At 38.5% G+C, this 23,767-nt stretch overlaps 1 non-coding gene across 1 annotated transcript; it reads left to right on the top strand.

Annotated features, from left to right (window-relative positions):
• The first annotated feature begins 3,777 nt into the window (after positions 1–3,777).
• TRNAC-ACA (transfer RNA cysteine (anticodon ACA)) lies at positions 3,778–3,849 on the top strand. Its single transcript has one exon. It is a non-coding gene; the product is annotated as a tRNA-Cys (tRNA).
• The last annotated feature ends 19,918 nt before the right edge of the window (positions 3,850–23,767 follow it).

The raw sequence follows: 23,767 nt of genomic DNA, 5'->3' as shown, positions 1-23,767 counted from the left end.
TAAATCCTGTGGCTCTAAATCTCTATCTCAGGATCTGCTTCTAGGGAAGCCAATCTTATATTCTGTAAAATGGGGCTAATATTAGTACCTACTTCATAGGGTTGCTGTGAAGATACTAACTAAAACAATAGTAATAGCAAAAAGTATATAGTATTTATATGCACTAGGTATTGTCCTAAGAAATTTACATGTATTAATTCATTTAGTCCTTATATCAGTCAAGGTACAGGTATAATCCTTAAGTATGTAAAGTGCTTAGAACTGTGCCTGGTGCATATTTAGCATCAATTAATCTTAGCTATTATTATTGATTGATTAACTCTCCATTTCAGATCACAGATTAAGCCTGTTACTAGGCTGTTTCCTCCTGCATTTTGAGGTCTCCTTCCCATGCCCCTTTTCTTAGGTGTTCCTTTAGAAAGCTCCTTCCCCTTAATTTTTTCTGCTTTATTCCAAAAGGTAGAGTTGCCATGCTTACATTCTTGCGGAGGAACCTCCACACCCATCATTCTTTCTTTCTTTCAGTAAAGGGAGCACTGTTATTATTCTCTGATAGATTTGTTGGAAATGGAAGCAACAGGTGTTATCTACCTGGTTATTCAAATTTGTATTGATTCAATGGTGTCATTTATAACTCAGGGAAAAGTCCGGCTATCCAACTTCAGCTTTAAAAAAAAAAAGCTAAGCTTGATCTATCCTGAAAACCCAGGAGGTTTAAGGTTATACACACTCATTGCTCTCTTCCTTCTGCAAAGCACTGGAAAAGGTCAAGGAAGCCTGTGTTTCAGGGGGTCATCTAGAAATGTGCAGTAAGAACACCACTGCTGTTTTCCTAGGATCCAGCATAGTGTTTGCCACACAATAGGCACGTCAACCTATATGTTATTGAATAGATGAATGATTGAGTTTACAAGGTGAGAAAGAAAAATGACATCAATTAATAGTTGTTTATATGTATTTATTAATATTTACCAATTAATATAGTCACCATTTCCTTCCTGCATCCTTAACTATCCATCTAAGATCATTTTCCTTCTTGACAGAGAACCCATACAGCTTCAGTCAGTGAGGCTCTGTAATGGCAAAGTCAGTTTTTGTTTACCTGAAAATGCCTTTATTTAATCCTCATTTTTGAAAGATATTTCCAGTGGTTAAATAATTTGAAACTGACGGTCATTTTCTCTGACCATAATATCAAAGATATTCTTCTTCTGGTTTACTTTTTTTGCAGTTGCAAAGTCACATGTCTGCCTCATTTTTGTTCCATTGGAGGTAATTGGTCATTTCTCTCTTGATGGTTTTAAGGTTACTATTTTGTTTTCAATGCTCTGCATTTTTGTTATCTCATGTCTAGGTGTAAATTTTTTTTTAATCCTGCTGAAAGTATTATCTGGTTTTCTTATCTTAAAATTTTAATCAGACATGTATTAAATCTTCTCACTCTACACTCTGTGATTCTTTTATTTGAAAAAACTAGTTCAGTTCTATCTTCCAGTTTGCTGATTCCCTTCAGCATGTCTAATCTGCTGTTAAACCTGTCAGTGAATCCTAAATTCTAATTATTATGGATTAAAAAATTTTTTTAAGTCTAGATTTTTTTAAACCTGCCATTCTTTTTTGCAGAACTTTGTTATATTTTCTTTTATCATATTAAACATACTTATTTATAATCCATGGCTATAATCCATTTCAGTTTTAAAGTCTTTATGTATTTGATTCTGTTATCTGAGATTTTTTAATTCATTTTTGGGTTTTTTTTTTTTCTGTTAATTCTTATACAAGATGTCTTGTCTCTTTGTATGATTTGTAATTTGACTTAGAGTTCATTTTTCTTGTAAGTTTTTCTGTAAAAATGTTTGGGATATGGGTTAAGTTGGTGTTACAGTCAACTTGGGTTGACAAAATACCATAAAGTAAGATGCCATAACACCTATTCCTCCTAGTTCTGAAGCCTGGTAATGCAAGATCAAGGTGCTGGCAGACTCAGTGTCTGGTGAGGGCCCATTTTCTGATTCATGGAAGGCCATCATCTCACTTTGTTTCACATGGTAGAGGGGTGAGGTTGTTCTCTGAGGTCTTCTTTATAAAATTCTCTATGCTCATTCACAAGGGCCCCACTCTTAGGACCTAATTACCACCCAGAGGCCTTATCTCCAGATACCATCACACTGAGGATTAGGTTTAAACATGAATTTTGCAGGGACACAGACATTCAGCCTATAGCATTTAGATTTCTCTAAACGCAACCTGGTTTACCTTTGCCAGCTATGTGAGAGTACCACCTCCATTCTACTGTAAGGCTGCTTTTAGGTAACTTTCTCTTGTAGTCTTCTGGAAAGAGGCTGAAGAGGCCTTCTGGGGGATCCTGACTTTATGTGTGGAGTCTCTTATGAAATTTGTCATCTTGGCAGGAACCTGGCCTTTGTTTCTTCTTTCTATGCCTCATGAGACCATGACAACTAAAACTCTAATTCATCTGGTTTAGCCAAGACAAAGCTTGGTTTCAGGATTCTACTTCTCTCTTACTAGTTTTTGGCTTCTGAGTAATCAATCCTTACTTTCATGCTAGCTTATTAACAAATTTTCTATTTTGTAAAAAAATATTTAAAACCATTTTAAGTTGCATTCAGTCTGAGAGTGGGACTGTTTCATTACTGTCAGAAATGGAAGTCTACGAAGCGATTTTCTTCCAATTTTTTATTCTGAAAAATTCCAAATTTCCAGAAAAGGTAAAACAATAATATACGAATAGTATAGTACAAGAATAGTGTGTATATGCTATAGTTTAGTATACATACTATATATATATACACATATATACGTATAGTATATGGTACAAGAATAGTATTATACAATAGTGCGAGAATAGTATCTCTCTATATATATTGTTGTTTAGTTGCTAAGTTGTGTCCAAATTTTTTGCTACTCCTATGGACTGTAGCCAACCAGGTTTCTCTTTCCATGGGATTTCCCAGGCAAGAATACTCAAGTGGGTTGCCCCTTCCTTCTCCAGGGGATCTTCCTGATGATCCAGGGATTGAACCTGCATCTCCTGCATTGGCAGACAGATTCTTTACCACTCAGCCACTAGGGAAGCCCTACACACACACACACACACACACACACACACACACACACACCTCCGTATATCTTTATCTAGACACACACACACCTCCCTATATATCTTTATCTTGACCCATTTGTTAATACTTGGTTTGGGTTCTCTCTCTTTTGCTGAGCCATTTGAATATAAGTTGCAGAGGTCATGGCTCTTTACCCTTAATATTTCAGCTTGCATCTTCTAAAAATAAAAAATTCTTCTATATAGCCATAATTCCATGTCATATGTAAGAAACTGAATGGTAATTCCATAATATTGTCTAATATACAGTCTATATTCAAAATTTCCCAGTTGCTTTTCAACTGTCTTTTATAGTCACTTTTCTTCAACTCTCTTTTTCTCTTTCTATCCGCTACCTGCCTCTGATTTAGAACCCCATCAAGATTCTTGAACTTTTCCTGGTCTGTTTTTTGTAAACAATAATGCTTACCAAGAGTCTGGGTTAGTTGTCTTATGCTGCTGCTGCTAAGTCACTTCAGTCGTGTCTGATAGAATGTCTCAAAATCTAGATTTATTCCATAGTACTTTTTAAAAAAATATATAAACAGATGAAGTTATTCCCATGTTTAAAATCTCTTACTGGCTTCTATAACATTTAAACAATAGAGCCCAAACACATTTCCCCAGTTTACAAAGGCTTACTGGAGCTGTGGACTTCCCTGGTGGCTCAGATGGTAAAGCGTCTGCCTACAATGCAGGAGACCCGGGTTCGATCCCTGGGTTGGGAAGATCCCCTGGAGAAGGAAATGGCAATCCATTCCAGTTCTCTTGCCTGGAAAATCCCATGGAAGGAGGAGTCTGGTAGGCTACAGTCCATGGGGTCACGAAGAGTCGGACACGACTGAGCGACTTCATTTCACTTCACTTCACTGGAGCTCTCCTCAGCCTCCTTCCAGCTTCTCAAACACACAAAGCTACTCCTCATATTAAAATTTAGTCCTTGCATTGGAGGTTCCCTTCTGCCTAATGTGCTCTTCCCCGAGTTGTGCTGGAAACTTGTCTCTTTTTGATTATTAAAATCTCAGTTTGAATACTGTCTTCTCAGAGTGGCCTGCTTACCTTGACCCTCAATGCAGAGCTGTCATTCAGTCACTCGCACATTCCCCTGCTTTGAATTCTCCTCATTGATATCATTCTTATTTATTTTAATTGAATTCCAGGAGGGCAGGGCTCTGTTCTGTCCTGCTCATTACTATATTCCCAGCACCTAGGGCTTCCCAGGTGGCGCCAGTGGTAAAGAACCCTCCTGCCAATACAGGAGACACAAGAGATGCGAGTTCAATTCCTGGGTTGGGAAGATCCCCTGGAGAAGGAAATGACACCCCACACCAGTATTCTTGCCTGGAGAATTCCATGGACAGAGGAACCTGGTGGGCTACAGTCCGTGAGGTTGCAAAGAGTCAGACACAATTGAGGTGTACACACGGAGAAAACAGTTCCTAATACATAGCAAAAACTCCTCAGTAAATATTTGCTGAATACTGTGATGAATAAGCTGAAGGCTGAGGGCTAAAAAGAAGCCAAGCATTTAAAGAGCCCAGGGGAAAAAACTTGCAGAGGGAACTGACAGGGAACGCCCTGAGAGAACCCTGAGGCTTAGTCTATTCTAGGATCTGAGGAAAGTCCTGTGTCCATGGAGGGAAGTGAACCCTCTGGAGGGAGAAATTCAGGAGAGTGAAGAGGTGGGCAGGGGAAGATGGAGTAGGGTTTTGTGGGTCATGGTAAGAATTTAGATTTTATTTTAAATAAAATGAAAAGTCACTAAAGGTTTTCAAGGAAAAGAGTGATATAATCTGATTTACACCTTTTAAAAGATATTCAACTTGAGTAAGATGGAGGTAACTAATATGAGTGACAGAAAGTCATACGTGTAAGAGAAGACTTCAAAGGGGAAAATGAGGAAATGATGATTCATTTTGGACATGTTGAATCTGCTGTACTTCCTTTGTGGCTTTCGAATCAATACCCCAAAAAGATGAGTAAGAAGGGATTATAATACCTGAAATAGTTCAGTTCAGTTCAGTCGTTCAGTCGTTCAGTCGTGACTGACTCTTTGCAACCCCATGAATTGCAGCACGTCAGGCCTCCCTGTCTATCACCAACTCCCGGAGTTCACCCAAACTCATGTCCATTGAGTCGGTGATGCCATCCAGCCATCTCATCCTCTGTAGTCCCCTTCTCCTCCTGCCCCCATCCCTCCCAGCATCAGAGTCTTTTCCAATGAGGCAACTCTTCGCATGAGGTGGCCAAAGTACTGGAGTTTCAGCTTTAGCATCAGTCTTCCCAATGAACACCCAGGACTGATCTCCTTTAGGATGGACTGGTTGGATCTCCTTGCAGTCCAAGGGACTCTCAAGAGTCTTTTCCAGTACCACAGTTCAAAAGCATCAATTCTTCAGCGCTCAGCTTTCTTCACAGTCCAACTTTCACGTCCATACATGACTACTGGAAAAATCATAGCCTTGACTAGACAGACCTTTGTTGGCAAAGTAATGTCTCTGCTTTTGAATATGCTATCTAGGTTGGTCATAACTTTCCTTCCAAGGAGTAAGCGTATTTTAATTTCATGGCTGCAATCACCATCTACAGTGATTTTGGAGCCCCCAAAAATAAAGTCTGACACTGTTTCCCCATCTATTTCCCATGAAGTGATGGGACCAGATGCCATGATCTTCATTTTCTGAATGTTGAGCTTTAAGCCAACTTTTTCACTCTCCTTTCACTTTCACCAAGAGGATTTTTAGTTCCTCTTCACTTTCTTCCATAAGGGTGGTGCCATCTGCATATCTGAAGTCAGTGATATTTCTCTCAGCAAACTTGATTCCAGCTTGTTCTTCTTCCAGCCCAGCATTTCTCATGATGTACTTTGTATATAAGTTAAATAAGCAGGGTGACAATATACAGCCTTGATGTACTCCTTTCCGTATTTGGAACCAGTCTGTTGTTCCATGTCCATTTCTAACTGTTGCTTCCTGACCTGCATATAGGTTTCTCAAGAGGCAGGTCAGGTGGTCTGGTATTCCCATCTCTTTCAGAATTTTTCAGTTTTTGTGATCCACACACACAGTCAAAGGCTTTGGCATAGTCAATAAAGCAGAAATAGATGTTTTTCTGGAACTCTCTTGCTTTTTTGATGATCCAGCAGATGTTGGCAATTTGATCTCTGGTTCCTCTGCCTTTTCTGAATCCAGCTTGAACATCTGGAAGTTCATGGTTCACGTATTGCTGAAGCCTGGCTTGGAGAATTTTGAGCATTACTTTACTAGCATGTGAGATGAGTGCCATTGTGCAGTAGTTTGAGCATTCTTTGGCATTGCCTTTCTTTGGGATTGGAATGAAAACTGACATTTTCCAGTCCTGTGGCCACTGCTGAGTTTCCCAAATGTGCTGGCATATTGAGTGCAACACTTTCACAGCATCATCTTCCAGGATTTAAAATAGCTCAACTGGAATTCCATCACCTCCACTAGCTTTGTTCATAGTGATGCTTTCTAAGGCTCACTTGACTTCACATTCCAGGATGTCTGGCTCTAGGTGAGTGATCATACCATCATGATTATCTTGGTCATGAAGATCTTTTTTGTACAGTTCTTCTGTGTATTCGTGCCACCTCTTCTTAATATCTGCTTCTGTTAGGTCCATACCATTTCTGTCAGGTCCATACCATTTCTGTCCTTTATCGAGCCCATCTGTGCATGAAATGTTCCTTTGGTATCTCTAATTTTCTTGAAGAGATCTCTAGTCTTTTCCATTCTGTTGTTTTCCTCTATTTCTTTGCATCGACCACTGAGGAAGGGTTTCTTATCTCTCCTTGCTATTCTTTGGAACTCTGCATTCAGATGCTTATATCTTTCCTTTTCTCCTTTGCTTTTCACTTCTCTTCTTTTCACAGCTATTTGTAAGGCCTCCCCAGACCAGCCAGTTAATTCAAGTGTTTATAAGGTAGGGTATTTAGGGTAGTGATATTTAGGGTAGTGGTTGACAATAATGATAATAGGTACCATTTATTGAGCATTCAGGTTAACCACTTAAAACTTGCCTCACTTAAGTATCTCAACCACCCTTATTCAAAGAGGATCTACTATCTGTGTTTTACATTTGAGGAAACTAAGGCTAAAAAGGATAAAGCTAACCCATTCAAGAAGAAGGAAATGGCAATCCACTCCAGTATTCTTACCTGGAGAATCTCATGGACAGAGGAGCCTGGCGTGGGATCGCCAGTCGGATACAACTTAGCGATTAACCCACCAACCTGTTCAAGGTCAATCAACCAGTAAGTGGCAGAGACAAAACTCAAATCTAGGTTTAGTTTGATGCCAAAGCTGTTATTTTAGCCACTTTTCCGTAACGCGTTCCTAATAAGAGGAATGTTGCTTGAATCACTGGTTACGGCCATCTTCCAGAGAGATACTGAAACTGGAGTTTTCTTAACACATTCTTAAGCCTGTAAAAACATTTCAACTTCATTTCAGTGGAGAAATATCTATTTGAGAAATAATCCGATTAAATTCATCAGATAATTAAACCAAGAGAGACTATAATCTTAATATTTTTGTAAAGAACAAACCTATTTTTCAGTTAACTTGATATGAAGAGGAAATGAGCGGAAATAAAGCGTATTTGGAATGGAGCTGCTTAAAACGCAGCAGAGATGCCTTCCAATTTTTCTGGGAACCAGCGATTCTGCAGTCAACACAAGTTTGCTTTTTTAACAGCTGGGAACACCAGGAATTGTCACACAGCCTCAAGAACTGAGGCTGCCTTGTTCAAACTTTCACACGGGGCCCTCTGTTCCTTACACAGAGCCCTCTTTTTCTAAACATCCCACAAATGCCGCTGGGAGACAGCTTCTGGGCCAGCACCAAGACTTCAGGGCAGGAGGCACTTGTTTGGGATTCCCGTCTTTCAGTGGTCTTTCTGGTCTCGGCCAGACCCGTCTGAAGGACGCTTTGTGGACGATATTTTTTCGCCCACTCGCCAGTGCCTGAAGAAGAAACGGGAGGGCAGGAAAGTATTAATAACTTCGGTTTGGTGGTTGAGGACGGACCCTTGAGCAACGTAGGGACTAAGAGCCCACAGGCCCTCCCTCAACCTGACACGCAGAGCCCAGCCCAGCCCGGGGGGCGGAGGCAGCGCGCCGATCGCCCCGCCTGCCGCCGGTCATTGGCGGGTCCGAAAGACGCGGGGCGTTGTCGGTTTGAATGGGAGCGTCTGGAGCTGGGCGCAGGCGCAGACGGGGGGCGCGGTAGCGGGCGGCGGCGCTGCGGGACCCTGGCGTGGCGGCCGGCGCTGGGGGCGGTGAGGAGGGATCGGGACTTCTGGCCCACGTGACCTGGGGGCGGGGGGCGCGCGCCGGCCTCCCGCCGTGCCTCTGCTTGGGGACCTGCCGCGGGAGCGGCCGCTGCCACCCGCCTGTTGCGCAGGTGGCCGCTGCAGCTGCAGCTTCGCCGTCTCCGCCGCGCTCCCTGCACTCGCCGGCCCCCGGGAGGTGAGTTCGGAGGGGCGTTTGTGGACGCCAGACGGAGGGAGGTGACAGGGAGCGGGGCGTGTGAGTGAGTGGGGGGCGGGCTCTGTGTCCACGGTCAGGGGGCGATCTCCTTTGTTCGCGTCAGGAGGGGGCTGGAGTGGTCGCGGGGACGCAAGTCGAGAAATCAGAAGTTCGGGGTGAGGAGTAGCCCGCTCCGGGTCGAGCACTCAGTTTCTTTCAGGTTGGACATTTAAAAATTAGAGTACATCCTAAGGGCTTTCTTCCCTAGTTTGTTCATTTAATAAAAAGGACAGTACGATATGAGGACAACTTACGTATTCTGAGTATGAGTAACAAAAGCGCGAAACCCCGTGGAATTAAATCCGAGAAGGATGGAGTTTCTTGAAGTGGTGAGTTTGCTGTCTAGAGCAGGCAGCCTTTGTCAGACACCTGCGTTTACCATATTGAAGTTAATGGACTCTCGGGAAATCAACCTGTCGCTTTACCATAGAAATTGATAGTTGCTGCAAAAAGTTTTAGTAAGCATTGAATGTAAAGAAAGCCCTTTCCTGAAAATCTAGAGTATCTTGGAATAATAAGAAATCTATAGTTTCCTTGTTTAATGGTAACCAGTTAGCTCATTTTTAAACTGGTATCATTTGAACTCTTAAAGAAAACGACTAAGGGTGGAAATTTTATTTGCTTTAATGTATACTATAACCCTCCCGTGGAATTAAACGAAGTAGATTCTTGGCTTTCCTTTCACTCGGGTTGTATTGGAGTCTCTGGTGGCCTGTGTGGGAAGCTGAATTTTGAAGCTGCCACTTTAGAAGGGTGCAGGGAAGATTTCCGGCTTGATAGTCACCTGTGCGATTACCTGATAAATGCCACTTTTGCTTGGCTTGTCGTTATTCAAGAAGCAGCGTTGGCTGACGGTTTAGAAGTCACTGATCATCGTTTAAAGGGGGCAGATCGCTTTTGGTTGACGTGTGAGTGTATGTGTAGTGTGGAGGCTCAGGGGAGGAGGGACAGCTTACCTTGAAGTTGATACAGAGTAAAAAGTTATGTATTACTGTTTTAGAAGGCATTCCCTCCAAATCCTCTTTGGCTGGATAAGCTGTTTAGTTGTATTAACTTCTGTTATTAAATCAGACATGCAGTGTTACAATGTTTTAATATAAATCTCAGACTTGGTACTAGGCTAATTAAAACAAAGATAGAATATAGTAGTTTTTAAAATGGCCTTGTTCTTAAGCATAAAATGCCTCTAATCTACCTAAAAGATAAAAACTTTGTAATTAGATCTCTGGAATTTTAAAATTGAAAACATGACATAGATTTAGACTGGCATTCTAAATCTAATAGACATGTGATTTTTAAAAATAACAATGGCAATTATGATTATTTTTACTATATTGAGTACTTTTGTTAAGTACCAGAGCCAGGCATTGAGGTGCTTTTTGTAAATCGTATCTCTAATCACCAAGACACATGTTGGATAAGTTTCACTATGCCAAACCAACCCTGAGAGTTTAACTAGATCATTTAAGTAACTAGTCACTGTGCAGAGATTCAAACCATGGCCAAGTCCCAGCTGCTTCTGTGTGTTTCTTTAAATCTCCAGGTCTCTGGATTCCATTTGTAGAGACATAATTCCACTTTTAAGATGCCTGTATATGATGTGTTTTGCTGTGAACTATGCAGAAATATTTCAGCCCTTCTCTTTGGACGGCTGTTCTCCTTTCAGTACTTTATAAATTACATAACACTTTCAATATCCTTCTAATTGTCCTTATAAAAACAATAAAAATATAAGAGTAAGATTCTTCCTGAGTTATTTACATAAATATAAATATCCTTTTTACTGTGGAGCAGAAATGTACTCAAGTCTGGTTTTCTCACTACCATACGATTCTTTGCCTCTTTACAGTTCTTATCTTCTTCAGGCAAGAAATCAAAAAAGTTTGTTGGACATCGATTCTGTGCAAAGCAGTTTGCTTGGTGTTGTGAGATGAGGAGAGAAGGCTTTATTTTCAATAATGGTTTCTGGAGTTTTTGAACTAACTTTCTTCTGTCTGTCAGTTTACCTTCCTAACACAGGTCCAACTTTTCAGTTCCTTCGTTGAAAAAATCACAAGATTTCTCATCATACAAATACAAGGCCAAATACTCCTTCAGCCACATGTATATTGAGTCCCTCACAATTTAATACCTTCTTAGACTTCTCTTTTCTGACTCCTAACCCCAGAAAGTGGCACACTTTCTCTACAGTCCCACCCCCTTTGCTTTTGTGTGAGCATTTCCCCGTGACTAAAATGCCTTTTCTCAATTTACCTAGTAGTAAGGTTTACCCATCCTTCAAGTTGCAGAACAGATTTCCTCGCTTCAAAAAAACTTCTCTTAGTCCTTTTAACTTAGAATTTTTCTTCCAATATCATCTCAAAACATTACTGAATTGAATAGAAACATTTTCACACAGAATGGTGATAACTTTTGGAAGGAGAAAGCAGTTATATTTTCCTGTGAAGAATTCTGAATTCAAACGCTTTAGGGATTCTTTTAAGGCATATATAATCATTTTACATTTGGGATTTATTTCTCCTTAAAAATGTGTTTGAAACCAGTTTTGTCATTTTGGAGTTTTTCTGTTAAGAGAACTGGTTCACTGTCATTTACTAATTCAAGAACAAGGCTCAGTGGAAGGAACCACTTCTTTTCTCTTTCACTATTTAGTTCTTCATGTATTAATTGGTTTAAGCTGATGGCTGACCAACACTGGTAGTAGTAAAAGTCTGTGAGTCATATTTTCTGGTGACTTGGTGACCAGTTTTTCTCCAAGTTATGTTCTCCCCGTTGTTTACAAATAAGTATTTCTTTTTTTTTGTCATAGTATTGTGTTCATAAGATGATGTTTATTTTGTAGTCTTTGAGCTCCTATTAATTGCATTGTTTATCCAATAACTTATTTATTAGCAAAAGGTACAGATTGGAAAGGACAAGGATTAATATATATATTTAGGGTATTTTTATTTTAAGGAAATCGGGCTTAATGTGAATGATAGGGTTTTTGGATTGCAGACATTTTTCTTGTGATTACCTGGCCTTATAACCTGAGTAGTCATTTGTAATGTACTGAAAATATAATTGGAATTGATTGAATTTAGAATTTAAAAAAAACTATCATTGTGTCTTCTATATATAACCTTGATATTAAAATACTGTTTTGTATCCAGTTTTACATGTTTACAGTAATTAACTAAAGGTCACTTATGTGTTTAATTGAAACTCCTCCAAAAGGTTATTGATTTTACTAATGATTAAAAGTACAGTATATTCAAAATTTTTTATAGGAGGGAAAATTAACATTATTTCTAAACTCTGGACTTCACTCTGAGGAGAAATAAGACCAAGTAATAGGGAGAAAACTACTAATTTTATTCTAATGAACACAAATGAGACTTTTCTCCTTTAGTTGGACATATTTATATTTTTAAATATAAGTAAGTAGTCTTGTTGAAATAGGATTTTTGATTCATTAACTGCTTTGCAGGGGGAAAAGGTAACCAAGGTTAGAGCTGTTGCATAAAAGAAACTTCCTTTGGTTCTTGAAATTTTTAGGCAACTACCTCATATATCCCATTCAGCAGTTTCAGTGATTAGCGTGGTCACTGGCATGATTCATATTGGCTCCATATATAATCTAAAAATAGATCCCCTTTCTAGTCTATCACCTTCCCCTCAGGAAAATATTCAGTATTCAGCTTCTTTCTGTTTTATCATGGGCTGCCAAACCCTAAGACACTTAGGAGGCTGCCTGTGCAGTAATGATCATATCTGTAGCACTTCATGTAGAGACTGTTGGAAACTTCTGTTGACTACAAACATTCAGCATGTCTCTTGTAAGTAGCCTCATACACTTGGCCCTTCCTCACTCTTAAACAGCGGTGCTGAGATGAAGGCTTGAACTAGTGAAATCTTTCTTCTAGATTCCATTTTGTTTTAGTATGTATCTAATTTGAAATTTCATGTATGACTTTTTTTAGTATTTTGATTATCCAGGGAGTATATTCTTTGAAGTCCTTTTAGCTTTATATGATGGATAGAAATATAAATATTCTTCACCAAAATGGAAGGTTATGTATACTTTAGTTGTTTAGAATGGTGAACTTTTAGGTGTAAGCCTTTGAAAACATGATGGGGAATTCTTATATTACTAAAATTGCTTTTGGATTATACCACTTTATGATGGGGAATCCTTATATTACTAAAATTGTTTTTGGATTATACCACTTTATGATGGGGAATCCTTATATTACTAAAATTGCTTTTGGATTATACCACTTTATGATGGGGAATCCTTATATTACTAAAATTGCTTTTGGATTGTATCACTTTATGATGGGGAATCCTTATATTACTAAAATTGCTTTTGGATTATACCACTTTATGATGGGGAATCCCTCTATTACTAAAATTGTTTTTGGATTATACCACTTTGAAATCGTTGCATTCATTGTTTTGCCTTTTAATGTCCACAGCCCTGAACCTAAATTTCTTTTGTTCTGATCTGCCAAGAATAAATGCAAGAGTTTAAAATCAATAGTGCTTTGACTTTGCATGTATTTGCTGTTTTTCAAAATGATCCATGAGGATTAATTTCAAAATAAATAAGAACTCTTCTGACTGATGGTGTGCCTTTAAGATATAGATTTACCTGGAATCTAGAACTATTATTCTAATCTATTCTTTGAATTTATTCTTTTTATTTTGCTGATCAGTGGTCACAAGCAGCTTATTAGAAAATCTTTATAATAAAATATATATTTAGTAAGCAGTTACACTGTTAGTTATTGTTTTTTAACCTAACTTGGCCTAACATCTTATAGACTTGCATTGATTGTTGCCAACTTAAAGGTTAGCAATAAGATGTAACCTTAGTTGATGTATGTACTTTAGGATTATATATTTGCTAAAAGAAAACTTTATTGATACAGCTTTTACAGCATACTCTGGCAAATTTTCTCCAGAATGATAGAGAAAGAAATGATCTGCTTTACTATGCACTATTATTTTTTTTAATTAATTTGGAATTATGTAATTTACATTGGATATATATGACAGTTATCAGTTAACACTAAAACTGTATGTAACAGTATAGATAGATATAGATACCCAGATGCGTATAATCTGAAATTATGTTTAATTCACAGTATTATGCAACAGTTATATTATTGGTAGAAAATATGTTGAGTAAAGAATCAGACTTTTTTTGCATTGCCTTATTTTTTTATCCCTTAGCAATTTCTCCTTAATTTTGCCACTGAATCATCACAGTTTTTAACATTTGAATCTCGTTGGTACTTTACAAATTTTAATCTAAGAAATATTAATCTTTCATTCTACTTCCCCCACCCCATCCTTCCCCATTTATCAAGTTTTATCTGATTTAAAATTATCTTAAGTTTGATATCTTTTTGTTTCTTGTGAACATAGCACTTACCAAGCACAAGTTTAATATAAATATTCCATTTATTTCATCTCTGAAGTATGACTCTTACAGTCCAGTTCATCAGTTACTGTGCGTATTGCTACTGTTCCACCTATCCTCATAACTGGAAGTCTTGGAAGCTGCTGTCACTGTTTGACCTTTGCCCCTCTTCAAGCCATAGGGCATTATTTTCATTTTTCTGTAGGTACTCTTAGCTAGGTTACTTAATCAAGTACCTAGTCATTCTTGATCCTGACTGCACTTTCTTTAGGCACTAATTTCTCACATCAGTCTTATATTCTGATGGCAGAGTAATTTTTCTTTGATTGGCTCAACACCTGCCACACTGAAATCAAGCTATGAACTCTTGTTGGACTTGCTTACTATAGCTTTTGCTTTTTCTTACACTCTGCATACTCTAAGTAAACTTCCTGCTTTTACCTTCCTACTCTGAATTTTACATGCATTGTTCCTTATACTTGCCATCGTGTTGCCTCTATATCCTTCAGATAAAATGTAACTAGAAATAGATGAATGGATCAGATGACAAGCCATATTTAGACCATCTACAAATAAATTAGTGGATGCTTACAGATACCTAATTTGACAGAAAGTAGTTTACCTAAGGTAGTTACTTGAGTTTATTTTATAAGAGGATGTTTCGGCATCCTACTTTGCTACCCCATTAGCACTATGATGTGTATTGTTGCTCTAACCTGTACCCTGAATTCTAAAGTGGAAGAATTTTATTTGAATATGTCCTTCATTCTTCCTCAATATTTATTCCCGTTCTAATTTATAAACAGCTACTATGTCTGATTTGAAACATCACAACTGAAAGGGATTTGGGGAATTTGAGTATTGTACTTTAGAGGGAATTATTAAGATAAGAGAAGTTTAAAGAATTTAAATTATCAAACCTGGAGGCAAGAAAAAGTAAGTTATATTTATTATCAAATGGGTTTTACTAGTATATAGAGATACATGAATGAAAGAACCAGACCAAAAGTTATTGGCATTTAGGTTACAGTCAGGAGTAGATAGTTTAAATAAATTGAAATGTGTATGTGTTAGTCGCTCAGTCATGTCCGACTCTTTGTGACCCCATGGACTGTAGCCCACCAGGCTCTTCTGGCCATGGGATTCTCCAGGTAAGATACTGGAGTGGGTTGCCATTGCCTTCTCCAGTAAATCAAAATAAGGACAAGAAATACACAGTTAACTCTTGAAAACTGTGGAGGTGTGGGGTGCTGACCCCTTTTGCAGTGGAAAATCCATTAATAATTTTACATTTGGCCCCTCTGTATCCATGGTTCTACATCTGTGAAGTGAAGTGAAGGGAAAGTTCCTCGGTCGTTTCTGATTCTTTGTGATACCACGGACTGTACAGTCCATGGAATTCTCCAGGACAGAATACTGGAGTGGGTAGCCTTTCCCTTCTCCAGGAGATCTTCCCAACCCAGGGATTGAACCCAGGTCTCCCACATTGCAGGTGGATTTTTTACCAACTGAGCTACAAGGGAAGCCCAAGAATACTGGAGTGGGTATCCTATCCCTTCTCCAACAGTGTGGATGGCACCCCACTCCAGTACTCTTGCCAGGAAAATCCCATGGACAGAGGAGCCTGGTGGGCTGCAGTCCATGGGGTCGCAAAGAGTTAGACACAACTGAGCGACTTCACTTTCACTTTTCACTTTCTCCTGACCTGTGGAGTTCAGACCCATTCAAAGATCAGGTGTAATTGTAACTGTCTATCCCCTGTTTTTCCTAGTCACCTAGTTTGAAGATACTTTGTTGGAGTGAAGTATATCAAGTCTGGGATTTATTGTTTACTCTGATTGCAGTGACTTCACTTTCACTTTCATGCATTGGAGAAGGAAATGGCAACCCACTCCAGTGTTCTTGCCTGGAGAATCCCAGGGGCGGGGAGTCTGGTGGGCTACCGTCTGTGGGGTCGCACAGAGTCAGACACGACTGAAGCGACTTAGCAGCAGCAGCTGATTGCATACCTTGGACAGTGTCTAGAAGTCTGACTGGGTATGTAACTGGGGAGTCTGCCTGTTTTGACTTCCGAATCAGGTAATTAGACATGAGGCAGTCTACATGCTTCTGTCAGTTTCTAGGATATGGAAAATACTTAATGCTTTCTCTTTATCTATAGTCAGACCAAAAAATGCTGTAAGTTAACAATTTTGTCAGTAGTGTGGTTTTTGGAGCATTGCTGTTAAACCTGGGAGGTGCTTTTAAGGGCATATGTGTTCTTTGTAAATTATTAGTTGTAAGTCTTAATGGAGGTGGAAGTTAAACTTGATGACTTCTTAATATTCTTTCAAACCTGTAATTTCCATTCCATTTCCTGGTCCTGTTATTAAATTTTCTTATCTTAATGAAAAATTTATGATTTAATATTATTGTAAATTTTATTAGTGTTGTACTAGTAATATATAAAAATGTGCAGTAAGTTTGTTAACTCCATGTGGAGCATGAATGAACATATTGTTAATAAACTGGTTAGAGATTTTTGCAACATGAATCATTGAATAAAGAATTACTTGTTTGTTCAAGAATGTACAGTGGGGCAAAGATAGCCTCTTCAATAAGTGGCGCAGGGAAAACTGGACAGCTACATGCAAAAGAATGAAATTAGAACACTTCCTAACATCATACGCAAAGATAAACTCAAGATGAATTAAAGACCTAAATGTAAGACCAGAAACTATAAAACTCTTAGAGGAAAACATAAGCAGAACACTCGATGACATAAATCAAAGCAAGACCTTCTATGACCCACCTCCTAGAGTAATGGAAATAAAAACAAAAATAAACAAGTGGTACCTGATTAAACTTAAAAAAGCATTTGTACAGCAAAGGAAACTACAAACATGGTGAGAAAACACCCCTCAGAATGGGAGAAAATAATAGCAAAGGAAACAACTGACAAAGAATTAATTTCCAAAATACACAGCAGTTCATACAATTCAATATCAGAAAAACAAACAACACAATCAAAAAAGCAGGAAAAAGACCTAAACAGACATTTCTCCAAAGAAATACAGATGTCTAACAAACAAATGAAAAGATGCTCAACATGGCTTATTATTAGAGAAATGCAAATCAAAACTACAATGAGATAACACCTCACACCAGTCAGAATAGCCATCATCAAAAAGTCTACAAACAGTAAATGCTGGAGAGAGTGTGGAGAAAAGGGAACCCCCTTGCATTGCTGGTAGGAATATAAACTGATGCAGCCACTATGGAAGACAGTATGGAGAGTCCTTAAAAAACTAGGAATAAAATCACCATATGACCTAGCAATCTCATTTCTAAGCATATACCCTGAGGAAACCCAAACTGAGAAAGACACATGTACCCCAATGTTCATTGCAGCACTATTTACAATAGCTAGAACATGGAAGCAACCTAGATGTCCATTGACAAATGAATGGATAAAGAAGCTGTGGTACATATATACAATGGAATACTACTCAGCCATAAAAAGGAACACATTTGAGTCATTTCTAATGAGGTGGATGAATCTAGAACCTATTATATAGAGTGAACTCAGAGAAGTATTAATATCATATACTGACACATATATGGAATCTAGAAAGATGGTACTGATGAATTTATTTTCAGGGGAGCAGTGGAGAAACAGACATAGAAAACAGACCTAAGGACATAGGGTGGGGGCGGGCGGAGGAGGGGGAGGGGCGAGATGTATGGAGAGAGTAACATGGAAATTTACGATACCATAAGTGAAATAGCCAATGGGAATTTGCTGTATGACTCAGGGAACTCAAGCAGGGGCTCTGTGACAGTCTAGAAGGGTGGGGTGGGGAGGGAGATGGAAGGGAGATTCAGGAGGGAGGTGTACCTATCGCTGATTCTGGTTGATGTGTGACAGAAAGCCATAAAATTCTGTAAAGCAAATATCCTTCAATTAAAAAAATAAAGTGGCAAAAAAAAAAAAAAAAAGAATTACTTGTTTGTTCCGTGACTAAATGTAAGATAAATACTACTTAATTGTTACAGAGATTGAATTTAAGAGTAACTTTTGGGGGATACTCTCCCATGAAAATAGTAAAACCATTTATAAATTGTCTTGGTAAAATGGTGAATTACATTTTTTACAGTTTTGTATGCAGTCCTAATCAAGTAAGGTATTTTGCAGCACCATTTATATACATTTGTTAATTTAATTAAATACTTATATTTTAATAAGTATGAAGTTAACTTTTTTAAAAAAAAATACTTGGTGAGCTTGGGGATTTCATTATGATACCACGGCTGGAAAAATATTTCAATTAAATTGTAATTTAACTTAATTCTAATACCTCACCTTCTGCCCCATACTATAAATAACCTAAACCTCAAAGTGGTAGTGAAAAACAGTTTAATTGACAGTTTAGCTGTTGTGTAATTTAAATGCACTTTGGAGCTCTTGCTCTGAATATGCTAATTTCCTTAATGTGCCTGCGTGCCATGTTGCTTCAGTCATTTCTGACTCCTTGCAACCCTGTGGACCATAGCCTGCCGGGCTCTTCTGTCCATGGGATTCTCCAGGCAAGAATACTGGAGTGGGCTGCCATACCCTCCTCCAGGGAATCTTCCTGACCCAGGGATTGAAGGAATTGAACCTGCATTTCTTATGTCTCCTGCAGCGGCAGGTGGGTTCTGTACCACAAGCGCCATCTGGGAAGCCCAGTTCCCTTAATGTTTTTTATTAAAGAAAAAAAGTACAATGGAATTCTAAACAAAAGGAAAAAGAGATTTGTTGGTTTACTAACCGTTACCCATCTTTTCCTCCTTTCTTAAGATACTGCTTCATTTGTTGGCCAAGAGAGAGGATAAGAGGAGTAATATTTTGTGTTTCTTATATGCCACATTGGTTATTAATATGAAAACCTCACTTGCTCTAGGAAGTCCCTCGAGTCTAATCCTTTCTACCTTTCTCCTCCTGCTCTGTTCCCTACTATCCTCTCTAACTATAGTTAATTAACAAAGCAGTGAGTGTCTATTAGTTAGAGTATAGTTTATGTTATAGCTGAAATACTTAAAGGGATGTTATGTGGAAAAGGAGTTAGGCTTTACTGGATGGCAGTAGAAGAGAGAAATAGATAGAAATGGAAAGATTGCTCAAAATATGGAATAGCTTGCTAAAAGGACTATTCAAAATTAGGATTAGCTGCCTTGTAACCTTTCTGGGAATGTTGTAGTAATATGTTGGACTAACTGACCTATGGGGTTGTTTATAACGCTGGATTCCAGGAATACAGACACACATATGTATAATTTTATTTATGTAAGCACATATATTTTATTTTCACCTTGTTTCTCTTAACTGTTACCTTAAAGGTTGTAGTTCAGTTTCCTCTTTGATTCCCTTGTTGATCCATTGGAGTTTTTTAGTAGCATGTTGTTTAATCTCCATGTAATTATTTTTTTCCTCATTTCTTCTTCTGTGGTTAATTTCTGATTTCATGCTGTTATGGTCAGGAAAGATACTTGAGTTAATTTCTATACTCTTAAATTTGTTGAAGCTTTTGCCCTGGTATGTGATCAATCCTGGAAAATGTTCCATATACACTTGAAAAGAATCTATATTCTGGTTTTTTGGATGTACTGTCCTGAAAATATCAATTAAGTCTAACTGCTCTGTTATATTATTGAGTATCTCTTTTGCCATGTTGATTCTCTGAATGAAAGATCTATGCACTGAAGTGAGTGTTGAAAAGTCTCCTACTATTATTGCATTCTTATTCATTTTTACCCTTATATCTATTAGTATTTGTTTTACATATTGGGTGCTCCCTTATTATATGCATATATGTTTAATTTTTTTTTTAACACCAAAAACATTTTGTATTGGAGTATAGCTGATTAACAATGTTGTGGTGGTTTCAGGTGAACAGCAAAGAGACCAGTCATACATATACATGTATCTATTCCCCCTCAACCCCCCAACTCATCCAACTGGCACATAACATTGAGCAGAGTTCCATGTGCTATACAGTAGGTCTTTGGTGGTTATCCATTTGAAATACAGCAGTGTGTACAAGACTTTCCCAAAGTCCCTAACTGTCCCTTCCCCCAACAACCATAAGTTCATTTTCTAAGTCTATGAGTCAGTCTCTTTCTGTTTTGTAAATAAGTCCATTGGCCCGATTTCTTTTAGATTCCTTACGTAAGGGATGTCGTCTGATATATCTCCTGGCTGACTTGCTTCACTCAGTATGCCATTCTCTAGGCCCACCCATGGTGCCTCAGATGACCCTATTTCATTCTTTAATGGCCGAGTAGTAGCCTATTGCATATGTGCACCACATCTTCTTTATCCATTCTTGTGTCAGCAGACATGTAGGTTGCTTCCATGTCATGGACACTGTAAACAGAGCTGCAGTGAACATTGGGGTGCATGTATCTTTCTGGGCCATGTTTTTCTCTGGGTATATGCCCAGGAGTAGGATTGCAGAGTCATATGGTAGCTCTTTGTTAAGGAAAATCCATACTGTTCTCCATAGTGGCTGCACCAGTTTACATTCCTGCCAACAGTACAGGAGGGTTTCTTTCTCTCCACACCCTCTCCAGCATTTGTTGTTTGTGGATTTTTTGATTATAGCCATTCTGACTGGTGTGAGGTGATATCTCATGGTAGTTTTGATTTGCATTTCTTTGATAACTAGTGATGTTGAACATCTTTTCATGTGCCTATTGGCTATCTGTATGTACTCTTTGCAGAAATGTCTATTCATGTCTGCCCATTTTTTGAGTGGGTTGTTTGTATTGATGCTAGTAAGCCTAATAAGCTGTTTTGTAAATTTTGGAGACTTAATTCCTTATTGGTCGCATCATTTGCAAATGTTTTCTCCCAATCTCTTTTCATTTTGTCTATCATTTCCTTTATTGTGCAAAAGCTTTTGAGTTTAAGTAGGTCCCATTTGTCTGTTTGTGCATTTATTTCCATTATTCTGGGACATGGATTAAAAAGATGTTGCTGTGTTGTATGTCAGAGTGTTCTGCCTATGTTTTCCCCTAGGAGTTTTGTAGTGTCCAGTCTCACATTTAGATCTTTAATCCATTTTGAGCTTTTTTGTGTGTATGGACTTAAGGAATGATCTAATTTCATTTTTTTTTTACATGTGGCTGTCCAGTTTTCCCAGCACCATATGTTGAAGAGACTCTTTCCAACATTGTGTAGTCTTGACTCCTTTGTCATAGATTAATTCACCATAGGTGCATGGGCTTATTTCTGGGTTTTCTATCCTGTTCTGTTGTCTATATTTCTATTTTTGTACTGGTAACATACTGTTTTGATGACTGTAGCTTTGTAGTATAGTTGGAGGTCATGGAGCCTGATTCTTCTAGCTCCGTTTTTCTTTTAAACATTGCTTTGGCTATTTGGGGTCTTCTGTGTCTCCATACAAATTTTGAGATTTTTTTTTTTTTGGTGTTACTTCTGTGAAAAAATGCCATTGGTAATTTGATAGGGATTACATTGAGTCCGTAGATTGCCTTGGGTAGTATAATCATTTTGACAACATTGATTCTTCCAATCCACGAACATGGTATATCTTTCCATCTGTTTATGTCATCTTCAAGTTCTTTCATCAGCATCTTATAGTTTTCAGAGTATGGGTCTTTTGTGTCCTTCAGTTCAGTTCAGTCACTACAGTTGTGTGTGACTCCATGGACTGCAGCACACCAGGCTTCCCTGTCTATCACCAACTCACAGAGCTGCTCAAACTCGTGTGTCCATCAAGTCAGTGATGCCATCTGATCATCTCATCCTCTGTCATCCCTTTCTCCTCATGCCCTCAATCTATCCCAGCATCAGGGTCTTTTCCAGTGGGTCAGTTCTTCACATCAGATAGCCAGAGTTTGGGAGCTTCAGCTTCAGCTTCAGCATTGGTCCTTCCAAAGAATATTCAGGACTGATTTCCTTTATGATTGACTGGTTTGATCGCCTTGAAGTCCAAGGGACTCTCAAGAGTCTTCTCCAACACCCCAGTTCAAAAGCATCAATTCTTTGGCACTTTTTTAATGGAAAATTCTCACATCCATACATGACTACTGGAAAAACCATAGCTTTGACTAGACAGACCTTTGTTGGCAAAGTAATGTCTCTCTTTTTAATATGCTGTCTAGGTTGGTCATAGCTTTTCTTCCAAGGAGCAAGCATCTTTTAGTTTAATGGCTGCAGTTACATTCTGCAGTGATTTTGGAGCCCGAGAAAATAAAGTCTGTCACTGTTTCCAGTGTCCAGTCCCATCACTTCATGGCAATTAGATGGGAAAACAATGGATACAGGGTTATCATATATGGCCTTTATTATGTTGAGTTATGTAACCTGTATGCCCACTTTCGGAGAAGGCAATGGTACCGCACTCCAGTACTCTTGCCTGGAAAATCCTATGGACAGAGGAGCCTGGTAGGCTGCAGTCCATGGGGTCGCTAGGAGTCAGACACAACTGAACGACTTCACTTTCCCTTTTCACTTTCATGCACTGGAGGAGGAAATGGCACCCCACTCCAGTATTCTTGCCTGGAGAATCCCAGGGACGGGGGAGCCTGGCTGGGCTGCCGTCTATGGGGTCGCACAGAGTCAGACATGACTGAAGCGACTTGACAGCATGCCCACTTTCTGGAGAGCTTTTTTTTTTTTTTAATCATAAAAAGTAATTTCTTTTTTTGTGGTATCTTTATCTGGTTTTGGTATCAGGGTGATGGTGGCCTCATAAAATGAGTTGGGAAGTTTTCCTTCCTCTGTGATTTTTTGAAAAAGTTTCAGAAGGATAGTTGTTAACTGTTCTCTAAATGTTTGATGGGCTTCCCTGGTGGCTCAGCTGGTAATAAATCCACCTGCAATGTGGGAGATCTGGGTTTGATCCTTGAGTTGGGAAGATCCCCTGGAGAAGGGCACGGTAACCACTCTAGTATTCTGGCCTGGAGAATTCCATAGACTGTATAGTCCATGGGGTCGCAAAGAATCAAATGTTTGATAAAATTGGCCTGGGAAGCCGTCAGGTCCTGGACTTTTGTTTGTTGGGAGGTTTTTAATAATAGTTTCACATTTAGTGCTTGTGATTGTTCTGTTCATATTTTCTATTTTTTCTTGGTTCACAGTCTACAGAGATTGTACCTTTATAAGAATTTGTGCATTTCTTCCAGCTTGTCCATTTTATTGGCATGTAATTGTTCATAGTAGTCACTTATGACCCTTAGAATTTCTATGGGGTGAGTTGTAACTTCTCCTTTTTCATTTCTAATTCTGCTGATTTGAGTCTTCTCGAACCTTTTATCCTTGATAAGTCTAGCTAAAGGTTTATCAATTTTATCTTTTCAAAGAACCAGCTTTTAGTTTCATTTCATTCTCTATTTCATTTATTTCAGCTCTAATCTTTATGATTTCCTTCCTTCTACTAACTTGAGGTTTTGTTTGTTCTTCTTTCTCTAGTTGTTTTAGATCCAAGTTTAGCTTGTTTATTTGATGTTTTTCTTGCTTCTTGAGGTAAGATTGTATTATTATAAACTTCCCTCTAACTGCTTTTTCTGGATGTATATGTGTTATTCTTTGAAAATAGGACTTCAAGCAAAACATTTGTATTCCTTTTGCAGAAATGTTGCTGAAGTGCTGCTGAAAGGGCCAGAGATGCAAGGATTTGGGACACATTTTGAACCTTTAAGCTGT

The sequence above is a fragment of the Capricornis sumatraensis genome, chromosome 2 (genome assembly GCF_032405125.1).
Source record: "Capricornis sumatraensis isolate serow.1 chromosome 2, serow.2, whole genome shotgun sequence".
Taxonomy (NCBI): domain Eukaryota; kingdom Metazoa; phylum Chordata; class Mammalia; order Artiodactyla; family Bovidae; genus Capricornis; species Capricornis sumatraensis.
This window is presented reverse-complemented; position numbering and strand designations above follow the sequence as displayed.